Here is a 20,747-nt window from a genome sequence, read left to right on the forward strand (position 1 = left end):
CTACCACCAATTTAGAGTTGGCACACTACCAGTAAGGGTATTTACAACTAAATGGCGTAAGCAATCATCCATGTACTGTCCCTGGTGCAGTGAGATAAAAGAAACTGTTGCCCACCTCCTTTTTGTCTGCCCAGCCTACTCTGCACCCCGTCGCAAATGGCTTCAACCTATTTGCAGAAGGATTAATTTACGTGGGTGTGGGGAGGCTTTGGCAGTGTTAAGATCTAATAGTGCAGAGTGGTTATCTATAGGTGTGGCTAAATTCCTTGGATGGGCTTCGATCATTAGAGCCAGACACTTACTTGGAGTAAATTAACAAATGAATTAATAGTCTTAGGCCACTATGGTATATGATTGATATGTAAACCTTTTTATGAATTATGCAACGTCTTTCGATACTATTTAATTTAATTTTTATTGTGTAATGAATGGATTGTATCTTCTATATTTTTTATGCTGTCTTTTATGAAGAAATTTTCGAAATAAAGACGTTGAAACTGAATAAGGGGTTTGATAATAGTTTTCTTCCAAATGGAAGGAAATGTACCTGTTTTAAACATAGCGTTGAAATTCTCGGCAAGTTTAAGACCAATAATCTCAGGAAATAGCTTGATAATAGATGGAGGGCAAGGATCATCCGGGGAGCCAGAGTTGATGGTGGTAAGAAGATGTGATACCAATTCTGGGGAGACCTGGGTGAAATCTTGAAAGGGCGGGACAGCTTTATTATCAGAAACAGAAGTAGCAGTTTCACACAAGTCTTTGGAATCTTTTAGTGGAACTGGTAAGGTGGGATCGCTAGTGCTATGTGTCTTGAAGTGCGAGTAAATATCACTGACTTTTCCTTGAAAATAAGTTCCAGAGAATCACACAGATCTTGAGTAGCATCTATGGAGGTGGATGTGCCTTGTCCAGATAAGCGTGCGACAACCTGAAAAAGGTGTTTCACTGAGTCATGTGCCAATTCGATTTGCCTACTGTAGAATTAACTTTTTTCTGTATGACGAGCTGTTTGTATTTAGCCAACCTTTGTTTATAACATAGTTTTAGGGCAGGATCGTAGTCTAATCGCCATCTACGTTCTTGCCGTCTACAGATTTGTTTTTCAAGCCTAAGGGTTTCATTAAACCAAGGGACAGAATTAATTGTATCCTGAATCCAATTTGTATAGTTAATGGCTGCCATCTCGAGATTAGAGGCAACTGGTACCTGCGAGGCAATCAATTTAGATTTAAATCCGGACAAACCGACACTTCTCCAAGCTATAAAGTTGTTAGGGACCAAAGATTTAGTAGAAAGAGCAGAGCTTGCCCTCGTTTTGATGTCGAAGAGGACCGCAGAATGGTCGGTCCATGGCAACGGAAAAGCTGGTGGGGAGGCACCATCCTAATCCCTACGGCGGTGCCTGGTAGGCTTCGCCACCATTGTAGGGATTTGGAGGCCCTCCGCAGCACCGGCGGGTTCAAGGGTACACCGCCCGCCATCAAGATCTGGCAAACGGAAAAGCTGCTTAGGCTGGCAGGGAGACCGCCACCGACAGCCTGTCGGTGGCGGTCTCCCCGCCATCCTAATCAGCCCCTAAATTACTATCCTCAGATCGATTTGTGGGAACAGTGCAAGTGATCAAACAGAATATAGCATGGACTATGAGTGCCCTCAATTGAATGTAGAATGCTCCAATATTCCCATTAAAATTAAATTTTTGATTTTCTGTATACTAGTTTGTGAATTAAACAATTTTTTTTATTGATTATGTATTTTTTTGATGAATGATTTTTCTGTACTCCACTTCCATTAATGACTCGGTGGGGTCTCCGGATTCCAGTAACAATTCAGGGGAGTTCCCGGGTTCCAGTCATAATTACATGGGGGCCCACAGTAATCAAAAGGTTAAGAACCATTGGGATAGAGAATGAAATATTAATTTGATGCTAAGGGAGTTAATCTAGTGTATAAGGAGCAGGGGTTGAATAAGTGTGTTTTTTTTAGTTCTGCCCTGCCTTTTCAATAAAGCAACTGTTAATCAATTGTAAAGTATGTCTCTGGATAATTCATCCAGCCCTGAGGAAGAAAGTGAAGAAACAGTTCAGGTGATAGGAGCTGGCCGGCTGGCCTCTCACAGCTCTACAGCATTCCTGATAAAGTTGTTGGAGGCAGTGTTTTAGCCAGCAACGAGAATCACATAATGGATGTCCGTGACTGGCCACAGCCAAGAAGGAGCCTGCTTAAAGACAACCAGATGCCCTCAGTATTGGTTAGGGTGGATTACAGATCACTAGATGTCACAGGAGTGAGACAGCTGATAAGAGCGATCTACAGACTGTGCATTCAGCTTAGGGGGTCCCTTTCCCCGAGATTTGATTTGATTTAAATTTGTAAAGCGTGACGTACACCCTTGGTGCAGATGTCTGCACTTCCAGCAAATGCAAAAAACAGAACCTATAAAAGAGTTGATTAGACCAGTGGCACAATTAGCCAAGTCTTTAACTGCTTTCTAAAGATCATGAGGTTTACCAGTGATCTTAAGTGTAATGGCATTCGGTTACAGAGAGTGGCTGTAGCATGCCCAAAGCTTCTGCCTCCCAGGTGGCATTACAGATCTTAGGGACTACCATGGTCTTAGCGTAGGTGGATCGCAGCCTTCTTCTGGGGGGTGTCATGACGTTTTTCCCTCAGATGGGCAGGGCCCATTCTGTGCAAGGCTGGATGCGCCATGCAAAGAGCTTTGAAGGCACCTCTGCTCCTGATCGGCAACCTGTGAAGCTCCTTGAGCACCTTTGCAACTGATTCATTTTTCTTCCGGTTTTTCAAGAGCCGAGCAGCAGCATTCTGCAGTCTATGAATCTTTATTATCAGCCCGTGTAGCAGAAGACCCAAATATATGGCATCGCAAAAGTACAATCGTGAAAGCAAGATAGAGACCACATCCATTTTCTATAGGTCGTAGGGGATAAAAGGTAGCACCTTCTTTACTATTTTCAAATGATAAAAGCAAGAGGAGATCAGCTGATTGGTCTGCTCTTTAAAGGTAAGTTATGAATCGAAAATCACTCCTAGATTTTTTACTTTAGAAACTGGGTTGGTTAGCGGGCCTAGCGTTGCCGGCCGCCAAGAAGGATTCCAAAATGAGAGATCTGCACCAAAAAGTAGTACCTCCATTTTATCAGAGTTCAATTTCAGGTATTGACTCTCCATCCAGCTAAAGATGGCTGACATACATTTTCTGAATCTCATGGCTACCTTGTCTACAAGTTGCGTGTCATCCGCATAGGATATTGTACTGAATCCTAAGGATCTCATTCAGGCAGCTAGTGGAGCAACATAGTGTGGGGCTTAACCCCTTCAGCGCTCATGACAAAGCCAGCTCGTCATGGGCGTTACCTGCGCTACGCGCATGACGAGCTGGCTTTGTCACGTAACGCGGGTTTTTCACATTTTCAGCACGCAGCGGGAAAACCGCTAGCGCGCATGCGGTTAATAAGAACCCTTGTGGGACCCCACATTGCAAAGAAAAAATATTGGAAGTGAAATCTCCAAATCCAACGGATTGCGTTCTGTTGCCAAGAAATAAACCAGGAGATGAAGAGCATTCATTGTTCATAAATCCTATCTCTGTGAGCCCTTGCATCAGTGCTCAATGACTTACGGTGTCAAAGGCTGCGATAGGTCCAAAAGGATCATGCAGCCTTCCCTCCTCCGTCCATTATTCTGCGGATTTCCTCGGTTACCAGCACTAGGGCATATTCTGTACGGTGAGACTTCCTGAAATAGAATTGTGATCCATCAAGGATCTCATTCTGCTCCAGAAAGTCAGACATGGTACCCAAAACCAAGAGACAAAAGGATGAATAAATCACAGAAACGTCCCTCAAATGAAAAATATATGTCAATTGCATATGACCTTCGATCCCTTCTCTGCATTCAAGTTCAACCTGATTACAAACATACACTGTGCTAAAAGTGAAGCCCGAGAGACCCGAGATTTTAAGAATAGCCCAAGAAGCAGGAAGCTCCTTCCCGAAACTCAGGGGAATATTATCAAGGACAGGCGATACATTATCGCCGCTTTTATCGGCAGGAAACTGGCGATAAAGCGGCGATAATGGTCTTGATAATATGCTCTATGAATTCCAATCGAAGCCCATGTTAGATGTGTTCACATCTAACATGGGCTTCGATTGGAATTCATAGAGCATATTATCAAGGCCATTATCGCCGCTTTATCAGCAGTTTCCTGCCGATAAAAGCGGCGATAATGTATCTCCTGTCCTTGATAATATGCCCCTCAGAACCAAGAGGTTTTTCAGCAATGTTTTTAACTCTTAGTCCGTCTTCTCTATCTTTGATTCTTGGTTCCATATTCACTTTCCCATGAACTACAAGGCCTTTCCTGAGGTCACAATTTATATATGACACAAAATGTTGGAAATCCCTGAAATCCCCAGTCCTGCCCACACAAACCAACATCTCTGCCAGACCCGGAGCACAACACACACATATGTGCAGACATGTATGCCTGTCCTGCTAACAATCGTTTCATGATTTCCACTGTATGTTCATGTCATGTAAACACTCACCGATGCAAGGCACAGCTGGCTGCCAGACGTTAGCAGAGCCTTGTCTAACGCACTGTACATCAACATATGTGTAGATCCGTGGCTCGATCGCTTCATACCCTTCAATACAGTTCACCCTCATCCATTGTCCGGCTCCGTAGTATTCTTTTGGATTTTCAGTAATAATGTTGGCCACTTTAGATGTTCCACATTTTTCTGTGAAAGAACAAAGGGCGTTGTGAATGTTTCAAGCTCACAATTGCAATATTATTTTACATAAAATAGGTTACATCTTACCTTGTAATGTACAATCGAAAAGAAACTTCACCATAAGGACTTCAGGGGAGTTTCCTGGATGTATGTGCGGGGGTAATCAGGGCCGAAATATACAATTCGGTAAATATGTTGCAGCTAAATGGTGGGATTAGAAATGATTTCTTCTGGGATGGGGAATAACATGTAAACCGGGGAATATCCTTGTAGATTGCCCAGATCTGGGTGGGATGAAGGTACCCACCTCCGAATCCATACATCAGCTCCTTGAGGCGCGTAGCAAAGGCTGCACTGTCCGGGCATCAACCCACCGTGCCGGCTGGCTCATAAGGCGGGCGGGGCAGCGAGGGGCTGCCTGCCCTGGATCGCCCGTAAGATAACCCATAAAAACGTCATAGTTTTGTTGTATGAAAATAAACCTGCAGCCGTTCTTTACCCATAACAATGTGTCCTGTGTAATCATTATATGGGCAAGTGTATAAAATGCAGGGGGGAGCGGATGATGGTGTGGGCACTATTTGTTGAGGCTGTGAGTGTGGGTGGTGGGGCAGAGGGAAGGCGCTGCGTGTGAATGGAGAGCTGGTGGGGGGGGCGGAGGGGAGGGGGGGCGAAATCTGCAGCTCACATGGGTCCCGGATCCCCGGGACTGGAATATCAGAGACACTGGGCAGGGTGGACTGGCTCAGAGCGGCGGCCCCAAAGGGCCTGAGAGTCTAAGCACCGCGCCCACCCCTGGCAGCTCAATCCCTGGCTCCGAGCTGGAGGACGCGCCCCAAAGAACAGTTTTTGCTAAAGAGTGCCAGAAAGCACGAATTCTCCTTAACTCTTTCAAGGCTACCCCCAATGATTGGCCCATCGCCCAACCTTTCACACGCCAACTGCCTAATTTCTGCCAACATTTATCTGTTTCCATGCACTTTCTTGCTTGATTTTGCTCGCAAGAAAGTGTCACTAAGTGTCACTAATTTGGTCGCTGAATGTCACTCATAAGTACGCTGAAATGATGAAAATGTCACACATAAGCGATCTGAAACCTTGGCAGCCATGGAGGGGCAAGGGTAAAGAGTGGACACCACTAAAAATAAACAGGGCTTCTTGCATCCTATCCTTATCCTCAAGACTCATGTCTATCCCCATGACCTCTGATGTCGAGGGAGGGTCAAGCTATGGTCAGCAGCGACTTCGTCTGTCAACTCAGAATAGATGACCTTATGTGCTAAATCTTTTGTAGGGATTGTGTGAATGAAGACGTTAGAGATGGGTGCAACCCTTCCCGAACCATGAATACACCGCGTTGAAAATTATGTTTTCACCACTGTTTTCGATGCTCGCTGCTACAGCCAATCACAAGGTCCACAGGCTGCCTTTTAAATGACTTGCCTCAGTTTTGCTGCACTGGCGGTCCACAGCAACATATAACACTGCATCCCTCAGCAGCACAGTGCAGCAGGAAGCCTGTCCAAGGACTGGGATTCCTTCATGTTGTAGCATGAGGCTTGGGCTGGAATGCTGAATGACCCAGCCAGTAGTGTGATCAGTGTGTGGAGGAAATGGGCCCTCTGGCTGCAGTTTGGATAATACAACTCAGCAATAATCAGGCTTCAGTGTGCCCCTTCAGGCCTCTGGGTCCTGGTGCACTGCACCTGCTGCACCAATGGACACTACGTCTCTGGACCAAGCATTGGAAAGCCAACAGGTCTCACCGTTGGGTCCGACTGGCTTTACCAATGGTGCTATCAATGTATTACTTTATATACATTGGACATTTTACATACTTTGAATTTGTTAACATTTGTAAACTCTCCAATGAAATTTTGTATTATAATTGAAATTTACTTTAGTGAGTATTGGCAAAACCAATAGGTCTAGGTTATGAAGGGCTGAGTTGCATTTGGGTCTCCTGTTTAGTTCTGCTTGTGGGAGGATGACAAGCATGATTGAGAGCCCTGGAGCTGAGGCCTCTAGGCAGTATGAGTCAGAGGGCCATAGCAGTGTTCTAATTACATAATGTTAATGTTAATAGTTATTTATAGAGCGCACTTACACAGGGTGGCTTCATGGCGCTAACAGGCTCAGTATGCTATCTAGAATTTGTTTAATTGTATGCTTGCAGGAATAGCCAGGTCTTAAGAGACTTCCTAATTGCAAAAGGTCAGTGCTGGACCGTATTTCCAGTGGAAGGGAGTTCCATAATTTAGGAGCAATGACCGCGAATCTGCGGCCTCCTTGACATACTCGCTTAAATATTGGAATGATGAGGAGTGAGAGGTGGGCAGGACGAAGATTACGTGAAGGAGTATGCCGAAGTACTCATCCAATCCTGGGCCTCTCTACAGTGCGCACATAGAGAGGGTAACATATGTATTATTTGTAATGACCAGTTCTAATTATTTACAAGAACAATCATTGTTGTCACACATTTGCATCACACTGCTCACAAGCAGTCACAAAGTTTGGCTTGCTTTAGACATACGTTGGGTGTTGTGTGATATGTCTGGATGCAAAAACAGAAAACTCACAACGAGGCACCTACATGTGGGTCAGGCAGCATGCTTTGTAAAGCACATGATGATAGTTGTTGTCATGTTTTAAGCCACACCCTTAATTACTTAACCACCCCAACAGACTTTTTTTCATCTCACTTGAAGCACTGTGGTTCAAAATAGTCTTTTACCTGCAAAAAGCTAAAAGCTTGTTCTTAGACGAAATCTAAATATTGTGATATTGTAAAACTGGAGCGTCCTTGGAGTCCTATCTAAACATTGTGGAGCAGAAAGAAGGGATCACTTTGCTCCTCTTTGGCACTCATTCTGCAGTGTCTCTGGGGGGTTGAATCACATTAGCTGTTAAGTATGGGAGGTGGGTTGTGCACTTCAGTGAAAGAAAGAAGAGGGTCTGACCTTCACTGCTGTGACAACCCCAGCTGTGATTAAAGGTCCCAGGGCTCTTGGTGCAAATGAGTCCCTTTACAAGTGGAGCAGCAGTATTTGTTCCCCAACAAAGTTGATCCAAAAGTGGTGCAGATCATTTGCTCCCTGGCAAAGCAGCTTCTCTGAGAGTCATGCAAAAAAGGAGAGAAACACAGGAGAGTGACAGCAACCTGGAGCGAAGGGGGTGTTGGAGAAGCAATAGAGAGGTGGGGCAGAATCTCAGTGGACAGGCTGTAGGAAGCAACAGAAGGGTGGGGAAGCAACACAGAGGGTGGGGCAGACGCAACATCGGGGGACAGGTGGGGGTAAAGCAATACGGAGGACGCCAGGTGGGAAGCAAACTAACAGAGGTAGAAGTACTTGGAGCACCGAGGAAAGTAAACAGGGAAGAGAGAGAAAAAGGTGCAGGCAGGGGAGAAACACTGGCAAGAGAGCGAGCACCAAAAGGAGTGCTGGGAGGGGTGAGAAAAACACACTAGGGAGACAACAGGAAAACACGTGCACATTCATGAATTGCTAAAACAAGCATTAAAAATGCAATAGGTTTTGCCTTTTATTAAGTTAAAGCCATTTGCTTTGCTATACAATACCATTAGCAAAGCAAATGTCTTTCCATTGAGAGAGCGCAAAATGATTTAAATGTATGAGTACATCACACTTACCTGTAGTAAGCACAAATCATGAAGAGAAATGCCATGAGTGCTAATAGTATCTGCAATTATATTCTGAATGTATAGCTAATGTAGAGATTTAAGTAGAAGTGGAACTAATACAGAAATGTGTGACATTATATGACTTTATTAGATGTGATTACTTTTGAATCCATGTCGTGAAGCTGCTAAAACATAAGATGGTATGTGGTTAAACGCAGAATGTGGTAGGCCTCAGGGCCAGAGCTGGAGCTAAAAGGGAAGGTGGTTCTTTTCACGACACAGATTGCATTAACGTTTGGTCATTGCATTAAATGGGCCATGATTAATAAAATGTTTACTAAATAATAGAATAAGAGTATTAACATGCTTTAATTAAATGAAGAAGTTGAATGCTATAATCATAATGAGAAATATTGTAGGCCTGAAATGTTTTAACGTTGATTTACACGTACATGTCTGGGCTGAGAAATGTTGCAAGCCTTTTTAGAAGTATATGAGAGTTGGGTTCTTGGCGGCAGATATCTGTCTGCAACAGGAAAGGGGGGATCCAATTATAAGTGAATGAATAGAGGTCTGTTCAGTAGACGGCCCAGACATGGAGGAGGGTTCTGGAATGTTTAAGGGGTATCAGCGGGCCGGAGAAGAGCCTGAGAAGCAAGGTCAACTCTAACGTCTGAGGCCCAATACAAAGCATCATGGAAAAAGCCTGAAGCTACACCACGTGAGAGGCGTTTCGCAAGGGGCGTCTCAAATGTTGTTGACTGTTTTGTATTAGGGACAGCACCCCTGGGTGGAGTTAGAGCAGATACCTGAGGACCCTTTAGAGAGCGGATGGGTAGGCAGAGAGGGGTCATGACTGGAGAACTATAGGTTTTCACCAAGAGACTTAGAGTGGGTGACTTCCCTTGGGGGTCATTCACTGCTGACACCTTTGTTAGGTTGGGATTTGGTTAAGTAGGGATACCATCTAGAACAGGGTAGGGACGCCTAACCTGTGTGTGTTTTCCTCCAACCTAAATGAAGGAGAGATATGCGTCTATGCTGATAGCTTTATTATTCTTAGAACTTGTGTTAGTGATTTCTGTTGCTCGTCTGAGGGCTTTTCGAGAGCACATGTATGTAATTGGACCTGTGTATCTCGTGAATCTCATTCTGAGATGCCTGTATTTGCAGCTCATTATATCTTTACAATAAACTTTTGAAAACTAGAAGTTGTCCGTGATCTTTGGGAGTAGAGTCCTTTATTGGGTGAACTAACTTGCAGATGGGTGTACTGTTTTCCTCCAAGACAGGCAACAAAGGTTCAGTCGACCAGATCGAGGTTTAGATCCATAGAGATAAGGTATCGATCAAAATCTCGCCCTTTCAGTTGGTAGCTATAGAGGATGGTTGCCTTCTTGAGGACGGTAGCCTAGGCCAGGTTAGCTTACCCCAAGGCCCCTAGAAACGGATGATCGGAAGAACAGCCCGCCGAAGAAGATCCGGATGACGTGAGACAGAAAAAGCAGCAGTATCGGTCGAGAGTGAGTATAAAGGGTTATGCGTGTTAGATTGCGGTGTTTTGTATTGTATCTATGTTGTAATGTTTGGCGGAGTTGAATGTCTGTAGAGTGACTGTGGAACAGGTTGTGAGCGCGCGCAACCGGTGGAAATCTTAAGTTCAAGGAGAGCTTAAGTGGTTCGGGTGTATCGGACACCCAGAGTAATTGTCAACTAGTGTGAAGGGGGTCATGAGGTACCATTGATCACCCGAGAGACCGAGATAGGGGGAACGTAAGAGTGAGTGCGTGAGTAACGGACGCTGGTCGGAAGTTACTGTGTGTGTAAGCAACCTATCAGAGAGACGATAGACATCTCGTCAGTTGTGTTGACAATTACAGATAGACTGTGGACGTACAGTCGAGAGAAGTGACCGCTTGGTCGGAAGTAGTCATTTTTCGGTGTATGAATGGGACGCATGCATAACCGGGAGACGAGTTGAGAAAGGAGGGGTGCTGCTGCGAAGCGGAGAAAAGTGACGTCAGGTGGTGTCGCGCAGTGATTGGCCGACCGGAGAAAGACCGCGCTGTGATAGGCCAGCTAGCAAACACGTCAGACAGGGTCGCGACGTGATTGGCTGACCGGAGAAAGACCGCGCTGCGATAGGCCAAGCTAGCAAAGCCGCGACAGGATTGGTGGATTGTCATCAGGAAGTAAACAGAGTAGCGAGGCTGGATTTTGTGCGCATAATTATGAAGTGTTTTAAATGGTTGAAAGCGGTGTTTAAAAAAGAGAAGCGGGGATCGTATGAAGGGGAAGAAGCCCCGCCGGAGGGTACGCCAGCTCGTTATATGGCAGTAAATGTTGGGTTGCATACGATCCTTTGGATATCAGAGTGGAGTAAGATTACTGAAGGAAATGAGGAACTGACGTTCCCGAAGTACGGGACGTTCAGATTAGAGGTGTTACATCGATTGAAATCAGTCATGACCTCAAAGAGACCCTTGCCTAGACCAACCCAGTTTGAAGCTCTTGAAGCATGGATTAGGGCAGCGCATGAAAAGAATATGAACAGACGACAAGAAAGGGTGAAACGATCGGTAAGGGCAGTGCAGGATGCCAGGTGGGATGCGGATGCTAAAAGATGGAGAGTGCATAATTTGGAAATAAATAAACTGTACCCAGTGTTAGAGGCGCCCGTAAATAAAACCCCCCTAGAAGAAGATGATGAGAGCGAAACAGAGGACAGCCTGATAAATAGATTACTGACAGACAGGCCACCCCCGTATAATAGAGCAGGGGGAGAGGTCGAGAATACTGAAGGAGCAAAGGGGGGCAATGCAGGAGAGCATAGACCGCTTCCCAGTTCAGAGTGGGATCCTGAGCCAAAGAAAGAGCTGTCCCAGCCTGGTCAGGTGCAACAGGTAGTCGGTAGGTTTGTGGTACAAAGAGCGCCGGAAACGGAAAGCGCCACATCCTACCCATTACCAGATGCACTACAGGTACCTGTTACCATAGGTCCTATAATATCGATATATGACCAAGAGAGAGCAAGAGGGGAAGAACGGGTACGGAAAGACAGAGAAAGAGCAGAGAAGGCAAGGAGGAACAATACCACTAATTCCCCAAGTCAGATGCCGATACCCAGAGAGTGGAGTACACCGATGCACACAGCAGGGGACCCAGGAGGAGATCCTGGGGGCCCTAGATGGCCAATGGATCTGAGGGGATCGGGACGAAAATCCTTTCAAGAGCTAAATGAGTACATGAAGCAGTGGGATGAGGCAGTGAAGGCTCAAAAGTGCATCAATGCTGCAGAAGCAGAAAGGGAAAGTCAGGACAGCAGAGCACGGACTCACTGCGGGGCTGGGGAGAGTAGCCCGGAGTGGGACTGTAGAGGGAGTAGGGGAGTCACCCATTGGGCCCGGAGTGGAGGTAGAACAGACCTGGAAAACGGGGGCCCCGGGAGTGAAGGGGTGGCGCGCCCAATACTCAGTGAAGGGGAGAGGAGAGCGCAAGAGTACAGAAACAGCTTTAAGTGTCCACACTGTGTGCCCGGCACCAGAGAACAGAATGGGAGTTGTGAGAGGTCGCACCATAGTCCCTGTGATGATGGAAATGAGCGCAGCCCAGGGAATATGGGGAACCAGGAAGGATCGTATCGGATACTGAGCGATACGAGGCAAAGGGAGTGTAGCGACCAGAGGGAAAATAACAGAGAGGTGTGCGGTGAGAGGAGAGAAGAAGAAGAGAGTGGGCAGAGAGAGAGTGGGGGTAACAGGCCCGTGTTCCATCACCTTCCTAGATCGGATGGCCGAGCATGGGACCTGGAGAGATGGGAGCGAGGGAGACCACCCATTAACTCTCCCGAGCCCAAACGTAGAGCTCGAAGTTGGGATGGTAGGGAGACCAGTGAGCCCCCTTCGAAAGACATATTGCGAGCTGAGATAAAAGCCAAGAGACTTGATGTCTCCAGCTTAAGGTCAGATCTGGATGACATGGTAGATGGTACTCTGCCTTTAGAAAGAATGGAAATGTATGAGCAGGATGAAATACTGTATATGGCAAAGGACATTACTCGAAAAGCGAGAGCAGTCCATGAGAAGTTAGTCGAACTAGCAGGCAAATATATGGTGGACTTGTCAAGAACCAAAGCATTACAGGGTAACCACAGGCTACATTACTCAGATCGAGACCTAGATGAGAGGAGAACGATTGGGCTGAAAACACACATAAGGGAACTGATTACTGGAATAAGGACATGGAGGGCACTAGATAAGTGGGAAGAGAGGTGGTCCAAGAAAGGGACCGGCAGGAGAAGCACGCTTGGTATGACACCAGGACAGCAGGGAATAGAAGCTTACCCTTTGCGTGAAGTTGCAAACGGGAACTATGTACATGTCCCTTGGAGTAGGGGAGATTTAGCTGCTTTTACCACCTCTTTCCCCAAGTTACGAGAGAACCCTGTGGAGTGGTACAAGCAAGTCGAGAGGTTTGTAAAAATCTCCAAGGTCCTATGGATAGATCTGAACACGCTGTTTGACATTGTAGTACCAGGCGATCTGTGGACAGCATGCAAGGTTAGCGCTGAGTGGCCCATAACGGAGCCAGAGAGAGATGCTAAAACTAATGGGCCGTCCGAGATTGTGATGGCAAAATTCGAGAGAGTGATGACTTGGCTGAAAGAAAAAGTGCCAATGCAAGACATAGATTGGGTCAGAATAGACCGAACAAGACAGGAACCAAAAGAGACAGTTCATGAATATTACGAGAGATTGCTGAAGGCGTTTAAACAGTATAGCGGCTTGGATGTAATGGATCCAAAAGACATAGGGCAATTTGTGTCCAAGTTCGTCCTGGGACTGAGACCGGATATTAGTTTAATGATTCAGCAACACTCGATTTGTTGGCAATCTAAACCCCTAGATGAAATACTGAGATATGCCAGGTACTGCTGTGATGAGATAGATTCCAAGGCTAAGAAACTAAAAGAAAAGTTGATGGTGGTACAGATGCAGGCAGCCGGGAAGGGGGGACAACAGCAACAGCAGCAAGGGACAGGTACAGGAGGAAAGAAGCAGTACAGTCAGAATAAGGGTAATGAGGAGAGTTCCACCTTTAGACCCAGAATAGACATAGCTGCCTTGAAGAAAACGACTAGGTGCCACCAGTGCAACGAGGTGGGGCATTGGAAACGCGAGTGCCCTTACAATGTAGAGATAGGAGAGCAAGAGATAGAGGAGGAAGAGGTTCAGAGCGCACCTACAAGAGGGGTAACGCCATATCAAGGAAAGGTGCTCAAAGGGGGGGGGGCTCCTCCCCGAGCCCAGTTCCCGCAACCTCCTCGAGTAGGGAGTATGGGTAAGACCTATAGACAAATGCCCCTGTTTGTGGAGGGGGAAGAGTGCTATTATGTGGACCCATTAACCGGACAGAGAGTGGAAAGAGAAGACTGCACCCTCGGGGCAGCCTTAGAGGTAGATCAGAGGGGACCCTATGTGGAAGCAGAAGTAGCAGGGTGCCCTACGACATTTCTGGTGGACACAGGAGCCACTAGATCCACGATCAGATCAGCTGCAGTTCCAGACCTGCCCATGTCTGGAGAGACCATACAGGTGGTAGGGGTCGCAAACAGGAGAATAACCAGCCAATTGACAGAACCGGTGCAGGTGAAAATAGGGAAGTACAGCGATGAGCACCAGTTTGTGGTTTGCGATTCAAGCCCTGTGTGTCTGTTAGGAAGAGACCTGTTGTGTAAATTGAATTGTACTATATACTGTACACCTCAGGGAGTGGAGGTATTGACTAATGATGATGATGCAGATTTCAAAGTTGCAAACTCAAGAATATGTGTGGAGCTGTACCCTACTTTGACAGTAGACGAGCTTCCCTGGGACTTGAGAGAGACAGTGGCATCCGAGGTATGGGATTTCACTGGGGAAGAGATTGGATTGGTCAAAGGGGTAGACCCAGTGAAAATTGTAGTGAAACCGCATGCTGAGTTCCCAAGAACACCCCAATATAAATTGACTCCAGAAACGATTGCAGGCATAAAGCCCGTGATCGAGTCCATGATTAAACAGGGAATACTGAAAGAAATCGTGGGTAGTCCATGCAACTCCCCGATTATGGGTCTGCAGAAACCAAATGGGAAATTTCGGATAGTGCAGGACCTTCGAAAGATTAATAACATAGTCGTTTCGTGTTGTCCAGTGGTACCGAATCCATCAGTGATACTGTTTCAGATTCCATTCCAAGCTGAGTGGTTCACTGTGATCGATCTTTGTCAGGCTTTCTTTTCGATCCCTTTGGACGAAGATAGCCATTTTCTTTTCGCATTTAAGCTGGAAAATCGCGTCCTAACATGGTGTCGTATCCCTCAAGGGTATACAGAGAGCCCATCGATCTTTAACCAGCTTTTGAAGAAAAATCTTGAAAGTCTAGTGCTGCCCCAGAAGTCAGTTCTGGTCCAGTACATAGACGACCTTCTTGTGGCGTCAGAAACAGAAGAAGCTTGCAGGGAAGACTCCATTGCTTTGTTAAATCACCTAGCTGCCAATGGGCATAAGGTGTCCCCAGGAAAATTGCAGTACTGCCTGACAGAAGTACAGTACCTAGGACACAGAATTGAGAAAGGCAAACGAAAAGTGTCACCAGACAGGATAGAGGCGATCATGAAAATGAATGCGCCTAAGACTCAGAGAGAGGTCAGGATGTTTCTAGGGATGGTGGGTTATTGCCGACAGTGGATCGTGAACTTTTCACTGAAAGCAAAGCCCTTGCAAAAACTGACGCACAAAGAGGTGAGTGATCCGGTACCATGGGACAAGGACTGTTTGATGGCATTCTTACAGCTGCGAGAGGACCTGTGTCGTGCTCCGGCATTGGGAATGCCTGATTACAATAAACAATTTTTCCTTTACTGTTGTGAGAGAGAAGGTTGTGCGTTGTCTGTGTTGGTCCAAATCCATGGGAATGCCCGTAGACCAGTTGCTTATTTCTCGGCTACTTTAGATCCAGTAGCCGCAGCGTTGCCCGGATGTCTCAAATCCGTTGCTGCAACGGGTGTCAGCATTGAGAGATGTGAAAATATCGTCATGGGGCACCCGTTAGAGGTGTGCGTGCCACATTCTGTTGAACTGTTGATGACCAGGACCAAAACCCAGCATCTGACCAACAGCAGGCTCACGCGCTATGAGCAAGTTATTCTTGCTGCAGAGAACGTGACCCTCAAGAGATGCTCTGTTTTGAACCCTGCTACCTTGATGCCACTTCCAAATGATATCGATGATGATGATGAATGTACAGACCATGACTGTCTTGATGTGACTGAACTATGCACCAAACCCAGACCCGACATCGTAGATGAGCCACTGACCGACCCAGACGAAGTTTTCTTTGTCGATGGCTCATGTGTAAGAGACGAGGTTGGGCAGTTGAGAGCAGCTTATGCTGTTTGTACAATTGAAGGAGTTGTGGAAGCTGGGTGCCTGGAAGGAGTACACTCCGCTCAGGTAGCCGAGATTATTGCCCTGACACGTGCTTGCTTAGCAGGCAATCAAATTCGAGTTACCATATACACCGACAGCCAGTATGGGTATGGGGTAGTTCATGATTACGGGCAGTTATGGTCTCAAAGAGGGTTCATGACCTCTTCAGGCTCTCCCATTCGCAATGGAGAGTTTGTGCGACTGTTGTTAGAAGCATTGCAATGCCCAGCAAGTATCGCAGTTGTAAAGTGCATCGCACATACCAGAAATGAGGACTTTGTTTCGAAAGGCAATAGATATGCAGATGAAGTTGCGCGGTATTGCGCGGAGCAAGGATACTCTTTCACAGAGGTGGATGTGGGTGGAATAAATGTAAGAACTGAATTAGCCATGATACTGGAAACTGTTGATACTTGGGATGAACTGTCAACCATGCAAGAAAATGCTCCTGATTCTGAAAAAGAAACATGGGAAAAGGCAGGATGTGTAATGGGTGAGACCCATTTTTGGGTCTCAGCAGACGGCAGAGCAGTGTTGCCCAATGAGATGGTGAGTCCAATGGCTAGACTCATACATGGTCCCGTACACTTAGGGAGAGATGCTATGCTGAGAGTGTTTAGACAGACTTGGTACAATCCTAAGTTTAGAATAGCAGCAGAAGCAGTGTGCCAGCGTTGTGTGACCTGCCAGCAGCTGAATGTAGGGAAAAGAACACCAGTTGCACTAAGTCACATAGGAAGGTCTGGAGGTCCATTCAATCGAATGCAGATAGATTTCATTGAAATGCCAAGGTGCAACCGCCTCCGCTATGTCCTGGTGGTTGTTTGTGTGTTCTCCAGATGGGTTGAGGCATACCCTACACGTAGGTGCGACACCCTCACAGTGGCCAAATTACTGCTTAGAGAACTCATTCCTCGCTTCGGGGTGCCGGCCTTTTTGGAATCAGATAGGGGAACACATTTTAACAGCGAGCTTGTGAAGATGATCTGTGTAGCACTAAATATTGACCAAAAGCTGCATTGCAGTTACCGACCAGAAGCCTCAGGAATTGTGGAACAAATCAATGGCACAATCAAGGCCAGAATAGCGAAAGTGTGCTCCTCAACGACTCTGAGTTGGCCTGATGCCCTGCCATTAGTTCTCATGAGCCTTCGTAGTACCCCAGACAGAAGAACAGGGTTGTCACCACATGAGGTGTTAATGGGGAGAGCAATGAGGCTGCCATCTATTCCAGCTACTGCACTGTTAAATATCACAGATGATATGATCCTGGACTATTGTAAGGGGCTGTCTGACGCAATGCGTTCTGTGTCTCTTCAGGTACAGGCTGCCGAGGTTCCAGCGTGCCAGGGCCCTTGCCATGACCTGTATCCTGGGGACTGGGTCCTGGTGAAGAAACATGTGAGAAGAAGCTGCTTGGATATTCGTTGGCGTGGGCCCTTCCAGGTCATCCTGATCACCAACACAGCTGTAAAGGTGGGAGGCCTGCCCAATTGGATCCACGCGTCACATACGAAAAGGGTTCCAGCACCTCTGGAAACAGCTCCTCTCTCGGATAGACGTCCAGCTGAGGACCAAGAAGCCATAGAGGGGGCTAGCCAAGCTGTAGAGGTGCCAGCGGAAGCAGGGAACGAGTCTGACCAAGCTGAGGACGGTCAGTACAACAGCGAAACAGAAGACGCTACAGAAGGAGAAAGTAGCTGGGAGTACGAGTCTGACCCTGACAGGTCTGAAAGGGAGCGAGAACAGACCAGAAGGAGAAGGAGTAGAAGGGCACGTGGAGAAGCTAATTGGCCGCAAAGAAGGAGCTCTAGCCTGAGGTCAACTCCAGAAGCAACCCTTCCTCCGATATCAGAAGACTCAGAGACCGAAGAAGGTGCTCAGGGCGCTGAAGCACCGGACCGAAGAAGGTCAAGAAGAGTGCGTGTGCCTAACAGAAGATACTCCACACCTGAGTGGACATATCTGGCGACAAATGTCTGTGAAACCGGAGACAGGGAGGATCCGAGCGGTGGTGGTGTCCAGTTCTGAGCCCATTATCACCGTGGAAATACGACTGTTGGTACCCGGTGTCGAACAAGAAGGGTCACTAACATTCATGCTCCCCAGACCTCCCCGCCTCAGCAAGTTAAAACACATGTTTCTTACAGAATTGCAATTCCCCGACTTTGGTACAACGATAACAGCACATGAAGAGCACAATCTTCGTTTGGAAATACTGAACTATGCTATCGAAGATGCAACCACAAATCTGATAGTAGACTGTTAAAGGACTTTGTAAATAAAGCAAGCAGAAAAAAAGAAGATTACCTAGCGCCCAGGAAGCAGAGAATTTTAGGGAACTTCCCTTGAGTTGATGGAGAAGGGCTAGGGTTGTCTTTTTGAACTGTTAAAGGACTTTTGCGAAGAAGGTTGTCAGCCTCCAGCTGTGTGGATTCTAAAGACAAAAGGATTGAAAAGAGACTGTAAAGGAACGAGAGGAAAAGAACTTTTTGCAAAGATAAAAGAGAGAACTATATTGTCTGACGAAATGGAGGCCGGCACCCCGAACCGCAGAGCTAAATGTATAATAGGTACACTAATAGTAGGAGTGATAATATTAATAGCTTTAGTGGTAACAATTTCTTATGTAAAGGGACATGAGGAAGAGGCAAAGGTAACTGATGTGAATTCTGCAGAAACGCTTACACCTATTGTTGCTGGTGAGAAAAGGGAAAACACTCAAGAGAAAGCGTTATTAGCTGCAGAAGCCCGCAGGTTACATGTAGACGAGTCCCAAGGAGACTTTAGGTCAAATGCTTATGCTAAACTTTTATATGAATACGTGGATGCCATGGAGGTTAAGGATTGCTACGTCTGCATGCAATTGCCGGCATCTGTAGACGAGGGTATTAGATACCATCACCTCCCGCTGACATATGGCATTACATGTAGCTTATTGCTTAGTATATTTTATGAGAGAGATAGTTTTGAATACTATTTCTCCAATTATGATTCAGTGTTGCCAGAAGTCCCGAATTATAAGCAGATGAATAAATGGGATTACTGGAAGAGTGAAGACAGATTGGCCAAGTTCTTCATTCCTTGGATTACTTTAGATACTTCACATGCCCGTAGACATAACCTGACATGCAAGGTGTCAGAAGTCGAGAAGAAGTTCATAGGGCAGGTGGATGATCGATACAGGAGACAAAAGATTTTGAAAAAATCAGGACAAGGGAAAATAGATTGGACCGAGGAAGAGAAGTCACACAAGAGAAAGGGTAGTAGTGGTCCAATAGCTTTAGATAAAGCGCAGAGAGGAAAGTTATGTCTTCACAGAGCCAAAACGTATTATGAAAATGTATACGTTGGAGAAGTTGACTGTGAACATGCTTTTAATTTAGAGTACTACACTAAGGATTTCCTGAAGGGAATGCAAGTGATTCCAAATGTGTATTTTGTATGTGGAAGAAATGCTTACGTGAGACTACCTGACAACTGGTATGGATCATGTTACTTGGCAATTGTCTTCCCCAAAAATATATCATGCACAAGACTTAGTGATCATTGAGGGTCAGACATCATCGAGGGGAAGGAGAGATGTAGGTGATGCCGAAATGGTTGGAGATGTCTTTGGAGCTATGTTTCCTCTTTTGGGAATAATCCTTAATGATGTTAAAATTAGACGACTGGCAACAGTTGTCGACAGGTTGTCTGCCAGCACTGCTCAGTCCTTAATGCTGGTAGAAGGAGAGATGCAATCGATAAGGGCTATGGTTCTTCAAAATCGTCTTGCATTAGATGTCCTATTAGCAAAAGAGGGCGGAGTCTGTAAGGCTTTGAAGGTCCAGGAATGTTGCACTTACATTCCAGACAATTCGAAGCCCCTTGAGAAAGTTATTAAGAACATAACTAGTATTCACAAGGAGATCGAAGACTTGAGTAGAGAAAATGTCTGGGAAAAGGTGGGCCACGGAATGAGTACAGTTGGAGGGTGGTTTTCCACCTTAGGCAAAAGCTTTATATGGTATATCCTAAAGCCTATCATCATAATATTGATCTGTGGGATAATATTGTGGGGATTGGTGAGGGTATTCAAATGGTACAGAGCAAGAAGGTCAGAAAGGGCCCAAAGAGAACAGCTGCGGAGATTGGCTGCCATACAAGATAATCAGTACAGGAGCCTGAGGGCTCTGGAAGCGCAGAGAATGCCAGCAATAACTGCAGTTTAAATGTTAGTGATGACCCCGAGAGGTCATCAAAGGGGGGAACTGAGAGAGCGCAAAATGATTTAAATGTATGAGTACATCACACTTACCTGTAGTAAGCACAAATCATGAAGAGAAATGCCATGAGTGCTAATAGTATCTGCAATTATATTCTGAATGTATAGCTAATGTAGAGATTTAAGTAGAAGTGGAACTAATACAGAAATGTGTGACATTATATGACTTTATTAGATGTGATTACTTTTGAATCCATGTCGTGAAGCTGCTAAAACATAAGATGGTATGTGGTTAAACGCAGAATGTGGTAGGCCTCAGGGCCAGAGCTGGAGCTAAAAGGGAAGGTGGTTCTTTTCACGACACAGATTGCATTAACGTTTGGTCATTGCATTAAATGGGCCATGATTAATAAAATGTTTACTAAATAATAGAATAAGAGTATTAACATGCTTTAATTAAATGAAGAAGTTGAATGCTATAATCATAATGAGAAATATTGTAGGCCTGAAATGTTTTAACGTTGATTTACACGTACATGTCTGGGCTGAGAAATGTTGCAAGCCTTTTTAGAAGTATATGAGAGTTGGGTTCTTGGCGGCAGATATCTGTCTGCAACAGGAAAGGGGGGATCCAATTATAAGTGAATGAATAGAGGTCT

General features: G+C 45.8%; 1 long non-coding RNA gene across 1 annotated transcript in view; it reads right to left on the bottom strand.

Moving 5' to 3' along the window:
* The window catches only part of LOC144819259 (uncharacterized), a 124,019-nt gene that overhangs the window by 18,505 nt on the left and 84,767 nt on the right, over positions 1-20,747 (bottom strand). The window contains exon 2 of the long non-coding RNA XR_013607251.1: positions 4,578-4,772. This is a non-coding gene — a long non-coding RNA (uncharacterized LOC144819259). The remainder of the gene's footprint in view (positions 1-4,577; positions 4,773-20,747) is intronic.

This window comes from Lissotriton helveticus, chromosome 2_1 (assembly GCF_964261635.1).
Source record: "Lissotriton helveticus chromosome 2_1, aLisHel1.1, whole genome shotgun sequence".
Lineage (NCBI taxonomy): Eukaryota > Metazoa > Chordata > Amphibia > Caudata > Salamandridae > Lissotriton > Lissotriton helveticus.